Source organism: Mastomys coucha, unplaced genomic scaffold (genome assembly GCF_008632895.1).
Source record: "Mastomys coucha isolate ucsf_1 unplaced genomic scaffold, UCSF_Mcou_1 pScaffold16, whole genome shotgun sequence".
NCBI classification, from domain to species: Eukaryota; Metazoa; Chordata; class Mammalia; order Rodentia; family Muridae; genus Mastomys; species Mastomys coucha.
Genome location: NW_022196898.1, coordinates 44,106,674 through 44,119,173, shown reverse-complemented (window position 1 = coordinate 44,119,173; position 12,500 = coordinate 44,106,674). Strand labels below are relative to the sequence as shown.

The following is a 12,500-nucleotide window of genomic DNA, read 5'->3' as shown; positions in this document are numbered from 1 at the left end:
AGGCCTGGAGGGGGATAAAGTCTGGACTGTAAAAAAAGATCAAAGAATAAATTTAAAAAAATTTAAATGGAGTTTTTAATTGGTCTCCTCTGATTTGCACCTTTCGTGGCCTCACTTTTTGTAGACATAGTCTATACCCTAGATAACTAAAAGAATCCCCTCTCTTTGTATTTTTTCAGGTGTGATTTGCAATTCTCCATAAAGCCAGACAAAGTTTGCTTTTGGTTTTGTTTTTTTTTTTTCTTCATCAAACATTCTTTCCAGGATATTTATATCTGAATCAGCCAATAGGGTGATCCATATTATGATAAATAATGGATTGAGGAAATTGTTAGCATATCATCTCCAATGGCTGTTGTATAAAATTTTGACACAAGGTGGGGCTATTTAGCATTCCTTTTGGCAGGACCTTCCAATGATATCTTTTTATTGGACAACGTCTATTAAAGGTAGGTACTGAGAAAGCAAACCTTCCCTTATCATGTTCATGTAGAGAAATTGTGAAAAAACAATCTTTTAGATCAATCACTATGATAGGCCATTCCTTAAGCAACAAGGAAGGCAATGGGATTCCACGCTGCAGAGAACCATTGGTGAATGATCTTATTAATCACTCTGAGATCTGTCAACATCCTCCATTTGCCAGATTTACCAGAGAATTCCAAGGGCTGGTGGACTCCTCTCTGTGCTGAGCCTCCAGCGGCTCCTGGACTAGCTGTTCTAGTGTTTGCAGTTCTTTTGTCATAGACCATTGATCAATCCACGTGGGTTGGTCAGTTACCCACCCTAGTGGTGGCTGTTGGTGTTTGATCAGCACTGGCTCCCTGAGGTAAGGCTGAATTGTCAGCCCTTCCTGTTCTGTTCTTGCCAACCTATTCTCCTTTATGGACAGTCCGGACAGTCTAGAAATGCCTTTGAAAATTTGTTCCTTAACTAATTTGATTTTTTTTTTTTTTTAAATTAGGAGCCTGACAGGTTTTGGGACCAGTTTCTGAAACTGAAGGGCTATTAATTTGTGTTTTCCACTGTTGTAACAGATCTCTTCCCATTAGTTTATGGTTATATCAGCCACATATGGTTTAAATTTTTCTGTCTGACCCTCAGGCCCTGTACATTTAAGCCATCTGGTGCCTTGCTTTATTTGGGATAAAGTCCCAACTCCTTGAAACTGGATGTCTACTTCTTTCAGGCCAAGATTTTGGAGAGATAATGGTGACATCTGCTCCAGTGTCGACCACTCCTTCAATCTTAATATTGTTTACTAGTATTCTTAGTTTGGGCCTTTGATCCTCTATAAAAGTTTGCCAAAATATTTCTCTTTGGCCCCCTTTTAGGTTTTTTTGAATTGTCTATAGAATTTGCCTCGGCCTCATTATCTGGTCTCATGTCTGCTTTTAGAACAGTGATGTTTAGTTATCATGAGAAAGAGAATTCCCCCTGCCTGGACTTGGGGCCTGCAAGAGGCCTCTCTGGGAATTTTTTGGTAAGGCGTTGCCCCATTTGTCTGTTGTTGCTCTATTTTCCCTAGGCAAGTATCAGCATTTGCCACATCTTTCACATATTCCAGAAGAAATAGGCCCCCTTTTGGGATTAATTTGGTTTCTCCTGCAGTTTATTCTGAAATGACCCTGCTCACCACAATTAAAACATTTGAAATCTTGGGTTGTCTCTATGTCTCTAGTGGTGGCTTCTCCTATTAAGGTCATATCAGGTGAACAAGGTCTAATGTCAGCTGTATATCTAATCCACTCGTCTATTGATGCTGACCCTGCCCTCAGTGGTCTGATTACTTTCTTGCATTCAGCATTTGCAATTTCCCTTTTTTTTTTCTTTTTTTTTGAGACAGGGTTTCTTTGTATAGACCAGGCTGGCCTGGAATTTAGAAATCTGCCTGCCTCTGCCTCCCAAGTGCTGGGATTAAAGGTGTGCACCACCACCACCCAATGATTATTGCCCTTCTTGCTGTGGGATCCAATCCTCTCCTTCCCACAGCTGAAGCCTGCCTTTGCGGAAAGTCAGGAAGGTTTCCTTTGGACCTTGCGTGACTTGAGAATATGGTTGAAGTCCTTTTCCTGATTCTGTGACTTTGTCCCAGGCATTTAAGGCTGCCCAGTGACATAATGCCAAGGTATGAACCTCTCTAGTGTTTCCTCTAATCTCTTTTCTAAGACACGTAATTTTTTTTTATCTAGGGCCCTGTGTTTTGAGAAGACATAGTTAAGAGAGTAAATATTGCAGTACCAGTAAATCACAAGGTGTCTATTTCCTTTAAATCCATCCCTGTCAAACCATTCAAAATATCATCGCATAAATCCCAAAAGGAATTTATTGTGTTTCTCATCTTTAAGTATCAAAAGATTATATATATATATATATATATATACACATATATATGTACATGTATACATATATACACATATACACACACATAAACAGAAGCAGTTTGGGCACCTTGTTATGTAAACATGCCACATAGAATATATCCAAAAATAGCATACAGAAATATATAATTTAAAATGCTATAATGTTGTGGTAAATCTCCAACCCCAATATGCCTATGCAAAACCACACAACTCAGTTATAATATTTACAAGCTGCACACCTAGGCTGGGCAGAGTTACCACTATACTTCTCTATTCCGCAGCTATGAGGTCCCTTGCTACTTGCTACTTCTCTGGGCTTGTGATTCTGCTCCAACATCATTTCCACTCTCTCCCTGTCTTCCTCTGTCTTCCCCACCTTCCTCTCTTTCCCTACTCTTTAAACCCTCCAGCCCCACCTTTCCCTTCCACTGCCCAATCACAGGCTCGAGCCTTTATGTGACCAGTTAAATAGGGAGAAAGTTCACATGAAATCACCTGAGTATGCGATCCACTCCTCCTCCAGGCAGCCCCTCTTGAGGAAACAGAATTAACATCAGAGTACAGACAGCACCAGGGCAACCTCTCTGAGTTGAAATCACAATCATGAAACAAAGTAACACAGCAAAACAAATTTACCAAATTTTAAAAAACTTTTGAGTTTAAATATGTGAAGGAATTGAGAGACCTTAAGGGCTTTTCCAGTCCCACACGATCCTTACATCTTCTCCCTCCCACCTGGGGTCAAGGCTAGGCCAAGCTCCATTCTCTACCCACAGGAACATTGTTTTTTTTAAGATTTATTTATTTTATGTATATGAGCACATTGTAGCCATCTTCAGACACACCAGAAGAGGGCATCAGATCCCACTATTGATGGTTGTGAGCCACCATGTGGTTGCTGGGAATTGAACTCAGGACCTTTGGAAGAGGAGTCAATGCTCTTAATGTCTGAGCCATCTCTCCAGCCCCCCCACAGGAACACTTTTTTTTTTTTAGTTTTTCGAGACAAGGTTTCTCTGTATATCCCTGGCTGTCCTGGAACTCACTCTGTAGACCAGGCTGGCCTTGAACTCAGAAATCCTCCTGTCTCTGCCTCCCAAATGCTGGGATTAAAGGCGAGTGCCACCAGTGCCCGGAACATTCTTGAGTAAAAAAAAAATCTCAGAATGTACTGGCTGATAGTCACCTGACCCTCTGGAAAGTCCCAGGTAGAGTTCAAATGTGTGTCATGCTTGCTAGCCCATAGATTTAAAGGTCAATATGCCTAGCCATTGAGTTTGAACTGTAATCTTGCTGATGTAATCTGTGCCCCTAAAATGTATAAAAAAAACTGCTTGTAATAGCCATTTGGGGTCGCCTTCTAGTCACTCACCTTGAGGGACTAATTGAAGGTCGATTCCAACACACTGGAAAATAAACCTCTTGCCTGTGCATCTCTCTGAGTCTCGGTGTCTCACTCGGGGGTGTCTCACAGTAAGATGAAGGGTCAGATACTGATCTGAGCTTTAGGAAGACACTGGGAGGTTTGGCTTTGGGGCTAGGCTTAAAAGATGGTTAGAATTTAGATTAGTTAGAAGCTGGGTGTGGTGGCTTACCCACCCAGCTTAATGCAATATCAAGAGAAGCAGAGGCAGGAGGATTAAAGTAAATTTAAGGTCAGATTGATATACTTAGTGAGTTCTAAACCATCCAAGGCTACAATAGGCTGTTCGTGTGCCTTTCCAATCAATTTAGGTGCTGTAGCAAGCACAGCCACGGGTGTCTTGGGGATCTGGCTAGGAGGAGGATGTAGACAGGGACACAAGGCACTGAGCTCACTTCAAGAATGAACAATTTTTATTTTTCCTCCCGATGCCCTCATATTGTTTTTAGCGGATAGCGCAAGCACTTCGGGCAGAACTTGAGCGGTCAGTGTCAAAGCTCTGATTTTCTGTTTGTGTGTCTCTCCTTTCTCCATTCCCTTGCTGACCCTAATCAGGGTTCCAGAACCCAAGCCTTGAGAAAGGCAGTAGTATATCATCTACTCGAAATGACACATTCTCTACAGCATCCAAATGACATCTTTGTGCTAGCCAGAACATTTTATTAGACCATGGCTGACCACTTGGCTTTTGCAGGGGATCCTCATTTGTTCATTATTAACATTTGTTTGAGCCTGGCAGTGGTGGTGCACACCTTTAATCCCAGCACTTGGGAGGCAGAGGCAGGCAGATTTCTGAGTTCGAGGCCAGCCTGGTCTACAGAGTGAGTTCCAGGACAGCCAGGACTATGCATAGAAACCCTGTCTCCGAAAGCAAACAAACAAACAAACAAACATAAACAAAAACCCCAAACATTTGTTTGTTTGTTTACTTATTAGGAAGCTACTCTTGCCTTCTACCACGTGGGTTCTACATGGTTGCATGGGGTCACATGATCCCTGTTTTTGTCCTCTGGGACAGTTTTCACAAATGTTGTGTAGACTGCACGATGGCTTTGAAGCCCACAGCTATGTGCTTCTGTGCCAATTTATGCAGTTTATCTTTTGGGTTGTCTTTCTGCATTAGAAGTGGTCCTCTTAGAAGGGGCCGTGAATTTTTGCTTTCCATCTCTTTTCTCTTCCATGCCTTCTGTGGTTCTCTGCCAGTAGATATGTAGACACCAAAGTGATCAGAAGCCCTCCCGCCCTGCAGAGAACTGTAGGGAAAAAGAACCGAGATGTGGAAAGGATGGGCAGATAGAAGAGGCACGGAACTCAGCCTGAATACAAAGCAACAAAAAGGAGTATTTTTTTAAAAAAATTGGTGACCTTGAACTGCTGACCTCCTGCCTCAGCCTCCTATATGCTGGGATTATAGGCTTGTGTCAGCTACCGTTGAATTTTTTTCTTTCTGGAACTTTCAGTACACAGACCTGGTTGGCTATCCGCCTGCCTTTTGTCTTTCAAGTTCTGGAATTAAAGATTTGTGCCACTTCCCCCAGCTGTGGGAGTGGACTGGGGTGATGGTGGAATTTAACAATATTTTAAATGAAAAAAAGGGGGAGGGGGATTGGAAATATCTCTAGTTTCGACTCTAATGTGTTTCAGAAGCCAAGTCTCAGAGATGTGCGTGTTTGTGTGTGCGTCTCGCAGTACTTACAGCAAGAAAGTTGTGGGGTTTTTGTTTTTGGTTGTTTGTTTTTTGGGTTTTTTTTTGTTGTTGTTGTTTTTTCTGCGAGAGACTGTCTAGGAGGGAGTGGTGAAGCCGGAGGACAAACGGGGACGAGGGAGCACTTCCGCAAGTGCTGGGCTCGACCAATCAGTGCGTGCCGTGCGGTATTTAAGGGCCGAGGGCGGTTCGGCCTCTACGTCTAACCCTGATTTGTGTTAGCTGTGGGTCCTGTTCTTTTGTTCTCCGCCCGCTGTTTTTCTCGCTGACTTCCAGCGGGCCAGGAAAGTCCAGACCCGCAGCGGGCCAACGCGCGTTCCCGAGCCTCAAAAAACGTCAGCGCAGGAGCTTCAGGTTCGCCCGGAGCTCCGCGGCGCCGAGCCGCCCAGCCCGGTACCCGCCTAGAGGCCGCGGCCGGCCTGGGGTCTCAGGACTCCGCTGCCACCGCGAAGAGCTCGGCTCTGTCAGCCGCGGGGCGCCGGGGGCTGGGGCCTGGCCAGGCGAGCGCCGCGAGGACAGGAATGGAACTGGTCCCCGTGTTCGGTGGCTTACCTGAGCTGTGGGAAGTACACCCGGAACTCGGTTCTCACAACCCCTACTCGCGCTGGGGAAATGCCCTGCTGCAGGGCGGGTGGCTAGAACCTGCGACCCTGAGGGATGGGGCCACGGTGTGTGCACGTGGCCACTGCTCACAGATGAACAGGCGTTGAGTCAGGGTAGCCAGTCAAAGGGTATTTATTGCCTTCATGCCCCATCCCCTTCCATTTTGTCTTATACTCATGTTTCTTTTGTGCAGATTTGGCAGGAGTTTCGCTGGCTTTGCCTGAACTGCAGCCATGTGGTCCTTGGGGGTAGGAATGGGAGGAGTGCAGACGTGGACCTTCATACTGGGTTTATGTAGTATTGGCACTTGAACCTACAGTTTCCTAAATTCTCTTATCAACTGGTATTCCCGTTCTATGGGAGATTTTTCTTTTGTATATGAGGTCGTTGAACATCTTGTAAACAACTAGAAAATCTACGTTTCTTTTTTTTAAAGAAAATGTTACTTTTCTTTGTCTTTGCATGCAAAACATTAAATAGAAACTGAGAAGGAAGTTTAGAGATGCCTGTATGCCCTCTTCCCCTGCCTACCTTCGCTTCACACACTGAGTCTGGTTTCTTTTCAGAAAAGAAAATGAGATAGGCACTCAGGAGGCAGAGGCAGGTGGATGTCGAGTGCAAGGTCTTCCTGGTCTACAGAGTGAGTTTCAGGACAGCCAGGGCGATAACAGGAAACTGTATCTAAAAGAAAACAAAATGCAGGGGTGGCAGAGGACTTTAATCCCAGTGCGTGGGAGGCAGGTACGTGGGTATCTGTGAAGGACAGCAAAGGCTGCACTGTGTCCAAAACAAAACAAAACAAAACAAAACAAAAAAACCACAAAAAACGAGGAGGAGGAGGAAGAAAAAGAAAATTGAGCCAGTGGAAAGAAGTCTCAGTCCTCAGCCCACCAACTCCCCAGAAGTAACTATGTTTGTGAATGTCTCATGCCAATGCAGTTCCTGGACGTCCTCAACACTTTTCTGAGATGCTGAGCGAGGGTCTGTGTATAAAAACACTGAAGAGATGAAGAGGTGTATGTCTGGTACTTTTGTGAGCTATATGCATAAAGCAACACAGTCACCTGAAACAAGTCTGTGCAGCTGACAAATGTCTTAGTATTTCTATTATAAAGACTAGGGGAGGGCCTGGAGAGATGGCTCAGTGGGTGGGAGCACAGATTGCTCTTCCGAAGGTCATGAGTTCAAATCCCAGCAACCACATGATGGTTCACAACCATGCGTAATGAGATCTTCTGGTGCCTCTGAAGACAGATGTAGTGTACTTATATAAAAATAAAGACTAGGGGAGTTTCTAAGCCAGCACTCTGTAAGGACGAAGCTATGTTCAGCTCCAGCGCCAAGACTGAAGCCTTGTATCTCTCGGGTGAAGAGCCTTGCATCTCTCAGATGCCGCTCCAGCTGGAGATGAACTCAGATCTCAAGGTGCAGCTTCGGGAACTCAACATCACCATAGTCTAGGAAATTGAAGTTGGTGGTGGTTGGGAAGGTAGCATAATTCTTGTAGTAGTTCCTCAGCTTAAATCTTCCCAGAAAATCCAAGTCCAGCTAGTTCATGAATTGGAGAAAAAGTTCAGTGGTCTTCATTGATTGCCCAGGCCAACCAGGAAAAGCCTTAGGAAAAATAAACTAAAGCGCCCCAGAAGCCACACCCTGATAGCAGTGCACAGCGCCATCCTTGCGGACTTGGTCTTCCTAAGTGAAGTTATGGGTAAGAGGATCCGGGTGAAACTGGATGGCAGCCAGCTCAGAAAAGTTCCTTTATGCCCTGCGGATTTCTGAGTTCCAGGCTGGCCTGGCCTACAGAGTGAGTTCCAGGACAGTCAGGCCTACACCGAGACACCCTTTAGACAAAGCACTGCAGAACAACTTTTAGAGCACAAGGTCGGAACTTGTTCTGGTGTGTACAAGAGGCTCACAGGCAAGGATGTTACTTTTGAATTCACAACGTATCGGTTGTAAAGAAAATGACTGAATAAAGTGTCATAGTAATATAGACAGATAGATAGGCAGACAGACAGACTGACTGACTAGGGGAAATGTGTTGGGCTGTAGCTCAAGAGGCAGGCAGCTTACCTAGAATGCTAAGGGTTCTGAGTTCAGTACACAGTCAAAAGGGGGTGGGGCAGGAGGCAACAGACATAGGCATGAAAGGAAAAATTAAAGCTTTAGACCTGTGCTGACTAGGAAGAAAAGTTATGGGCCTAAGAATCCATCACAAGCTGGCCCATATAGGCCTGGGAAGGAGCAAGCAAGTTGTTAGATATCATAAGAGCTGGCAGGTCAAGAAGACATAAAACTATAAACATAGAGGAAAACATGTCTAGGCAAACGAGGACATGTCCAAGGCCCGGGCCTGCAAAGACGTGCCTGGCAGACACTAAGTAATGGACCATCTGGTCCTCTCAGATATGGTTTAAGGTCAGATGCTTTGTTGACTCAGATTAACACCAACCTTAGGAATTTTCCACTCTGTTCTGCACATAATAGTTAACATTTGAACTAGCCAATCATGTATGACCACACTGATCCCTTTGTTCCCTCAGACCTTTTCCCTATATAAACCCCTAACTTTCAGGCCTCGTGGTTGGCTCCACTATCTCCTGCGTGAGATAGGTGTGGTGCCCAACCAGAGCGCCCTGAAATTAAAAAATACCTCTTGTAATTACATCAAGGACGGTCTCTCATGATTCCTTGGGTGTACGTCCTCCCAAGATTTGAGTGGGGGTCTCCCCCAGGGGTCTTTCAGGCACATACGTGGTGTGTGTGTGTATGTAAAATGTTTGGGGCTGGGGAGATGGTTCAGTGGGTAAAGTTCTTGCTGTTTAAGTTTAAGGACCCGAGTTCTAGTCCCTAGAACCCATATGAGGCTGGATGGACATGGTAGTGCAAAGCCTGTGATCCCAGCACAGTGCTGGGGATGCTCTTATGGAGGGGGCAGGGGCAGCACAGTGCTGGGGATGCTCTTAGGGAGGGGGCAGGGGCAGCACAGTGCTGGGGATGCTCTTAGGGAGGGGGCAGATGGAAGCCTGCAGACCAGCTAGTCTGGCATAAGCAGCAAGGATCCACAGAGACTCCACCCTAAGGGAGTGAGAACAGACGCCTGCACTCACCCCCCCCCCACACACACACCTGTGCATTACACATACAAAAATGGAAATTACTTTTTAGGATTTGAAATTCTGGCTCCTTATAATGGTCATTGAGAATTTGCCAGCATTTGTGGAGAAGAGCACCGGATGTGGGAGGAACGAAGCTTTGCCACTTACTGGTACATGTTCTTGGTGTAAGAACACCTTTTTTTTTGTTTTTTTGTTTTTGTTTTGTTTCATTTTGTTTTGTTTTTGACACAGGGTTTCTCTGTGTAGCCTGGCTGTCCTGGAACTCACTCTGTAGACCAGGCTGGCCTCGAACTCAGAAATCCACCTGCCTCTGCCTCCCAAGTGCTGGGATTAAAGACACGCGCAACCACCGCCCAGCAGCTATTTTTAATTAAAATACCTTGATCTTTTATATTTACCCTAACAGTTAACTCAGAGCCATGAATTTGCTATCTGGCCCTTAACTCGTATGATTAATCATCTAAAATCAGTTTGTAAAGGCAATTATAAAAGGACTGGGTCTAAGCTTTATACCTTCCTCCTCCTCTTCCCCCTCCTCTTCCTTCTCTCCAGTAAACTTGCCTTTCAAATTCTAGACCAGCTCTCTGTTTATTATGTTGACTTGTAGGCTGTGTTTAGCCTGGAAAAGACAGCAGGCATTAATTTTACCATGATTTTCTAGTTCAGGGTAGCAACCTCCATGGTACCTGTGTGTATCCTTGATTTATTTCCTGTATCCATCTCCCTCCCCCACTGTCTTTGACAAGTATTTCTTTTTTTCTTTTTAATGATGGAAAGCATCCTTGGTTTATTTTCTGTATCCACCTCTGTAGGTTTAGATGTTTCAAAACCTACTTTAATAAGGGTTCTCAAAGGCTTCGACCCCCTTCTAGCCCACTGTCTAAAGGTAGAGAAGATACGGCAAGTAGGACAGAGGGATGTGGACCTGTTTAGAAGTAGTTCTTTGGGACCGATTCCAATCTCCTTTGCCAATTCAGTGGTGTCAGGATACCAACAGTCCAGTTCAAAAGGTTCACTAAGCACAAATTAGCAACAGAAGCATGACCCAGCAGGAACCGCCAGGCATCTGGGGCATCTGCAAGAGAGCAAACTGAAATGCTAGAAGTTCTCTGCAGTGAAGTGTAGATCAGCAGAGATGTGAAACCAACGAAGAAGCACTTGCAAGGCTAGCTATGCAAGTGTCCCATCATGGTCTGCTGAGTTCTAATGTGACCTGTCCTGCCACGGGTCTTGCCTCTGCAAGATAACCATGGGAGTCTGCATCACATGATACAACCAGAGGCGTCCCCTTCACACCTCACCTCCCCACCTTCCCTTGACATGTTTTACATGGTGGTTTTGTTTGATTGTTTTTATGATGGAAAGCCCCATATGTGCTTCACTATTTTATAAACAGTGGATTCTTATTTGTAGTTCTTGTTGAGATACATTCTGTCAACAATGACGTAGCAGATAATGAACCATTGTTCCTACAAGAAACAGCCTCAGGCTCCTGGTGGCCTCTGTCAATATTTTTGTCAATGGGTGAATATCTGACAAGTGTTTCTGTTTAAAACACCTTTCTTAACGAAGATTGTTAATTCCCTAACATGGAGCATCAAGTTGTGCATGGAGAATACTTTTTTGTGCTCAGGAATAAACATTAGATGACTCTTGAGCTCTGCGTAGGAGTCATTTTAAACAGAAAAATCACTAACAAAAATGTGATGGGGGGAGTACAAAAATGTGAAAATACCACTTAATAGGGCACAAAAAGGCAAAATTACTTTGTTTATCCTTAGTTGGCAGTCTCTCTGGACTAACCAAAGTTTTCACCATCCTGTGTTGTTTTATAAAAAGATAAAGGGAGAGAAGGAGTATGTTTTGTGGATGTGTGGTAAGGTTTGGGGGAAGGGGATGCCTTTGTGGGGCCCATGCTGAGGCATCCCTTGCCCCTGAGGGACCAGCCACATGATAGTATAGAATAGAGTTTATTCAGGGCATGGGGAAGGGAGTTGAGTGGGTAGTAGAGACAGAGAAAGGCACAGAGAGAGAGAGAGAGGACGGAGGAGGAAGAGGGAGAGGAGAAGAAGAGGAGGAGTAGAAAAGTAGAGGCCAGCCAGGAACTCATGGAAAGAGAGGGGGAGGGAGAGAGAGGACAGACAGGGAACAAGAAAGCAAGAGCAAGAGAGAGAGCAGAAGAGGTGAGCAGCTGCTTTCATAATGAGTCAGGCACACTTGGCTGTTGTTAGGTAACTGTGGGGTAGAGCTTAGACAAAATTCCAACACCCTTTACCTGTCTAAATGATCATGAGAGCACCACAAGATATTGAATTTGGGGTTACAAAAAAGTTTTAGTAGTTGGATGTGTTACATGCCTAAACTCCCAGTACTTAGAATGCTGAGACAAAAGAATTAAGAGTTGAAAGCCAGGGCTGCAGAGATGGCTCAGTGGTTAAGAGCTGCTCTTCCAGAGGTCCTGAGTTTAATCCCCAGTAACTACATGGTGGCTCACAACCATCTGTAATGAAATCTGATGCCCTCTTCGGGTGTGTCTGAAGACAGCGACAATGTACTCACATACATAAAAGAAATAAATCTTTAAAAAAAAAGAATTGAAAGCCAGTCTGAGCTATATAATAGGACCTGTCTTAAACATAGCTTTAATACATAGTTTAGCGCCAGGCGCTGGTGGTGCACACCTTTAATCCCAGCACTTGGGAGGCAGAGGCAGGTGGATTTCTGAGTTCGAGGCCAGCCTGGTCTACAGAGTGAGTTCCAGGACAGCCAGAGCTACACAGAGAAACCCTGTCTCGAAAAACTAAACTAAAATAAAATGAAGTAAAAACATAGTTTAGCTTCTGTACAAATACTAAGCTTTATGAGTCCTCAGGGTTGAAACCAGAGCTTTGTATATCCTAGGTAGATTTCCACCAAGAGATGTTCCCAGCCCCTTTGTATATCCTAGGTAGGTTTCCACCAAGAGGTGTTCCCAGCCCCTTTTCCTTTTTATTCAGTCCACCCTATGGGGTGGTGCTGCACAGATCCACCTCATGGCATCTTCTGGAAAAGACACTCACATGGATGTCCAATGGTGTGTCTCCTATGTAATTCCAAATAGAGCCAAACTGAAGATGAAGATAAATAAACAACCCCCACCAAATTCCACCATAGTAAACCATGAACCCTACAAATGTAATATCTTTTGTTTTGATCTTTTTAAAAACTGAAAACAGATTCTTCTCACATACAATACATCCTGACCACATGTTCTCCCTCTTCAACTTCTCCCAGATCTCTCCAAC

At 44.6% G+C, this 12,500-nt stretch overlaps 1 pseudogene; it reads left to right on the top strand.

The window, feature by feature from the left end:
- The first annotated feature begins 7,417 nt into the window (after positions 1-7,417).
- Positions 7,418-8,108, top strand: LOC116094185 (annotated as a pseudogene).
- Positions 8,109-12,500: the final 4,392 nt, after the last annotated feature.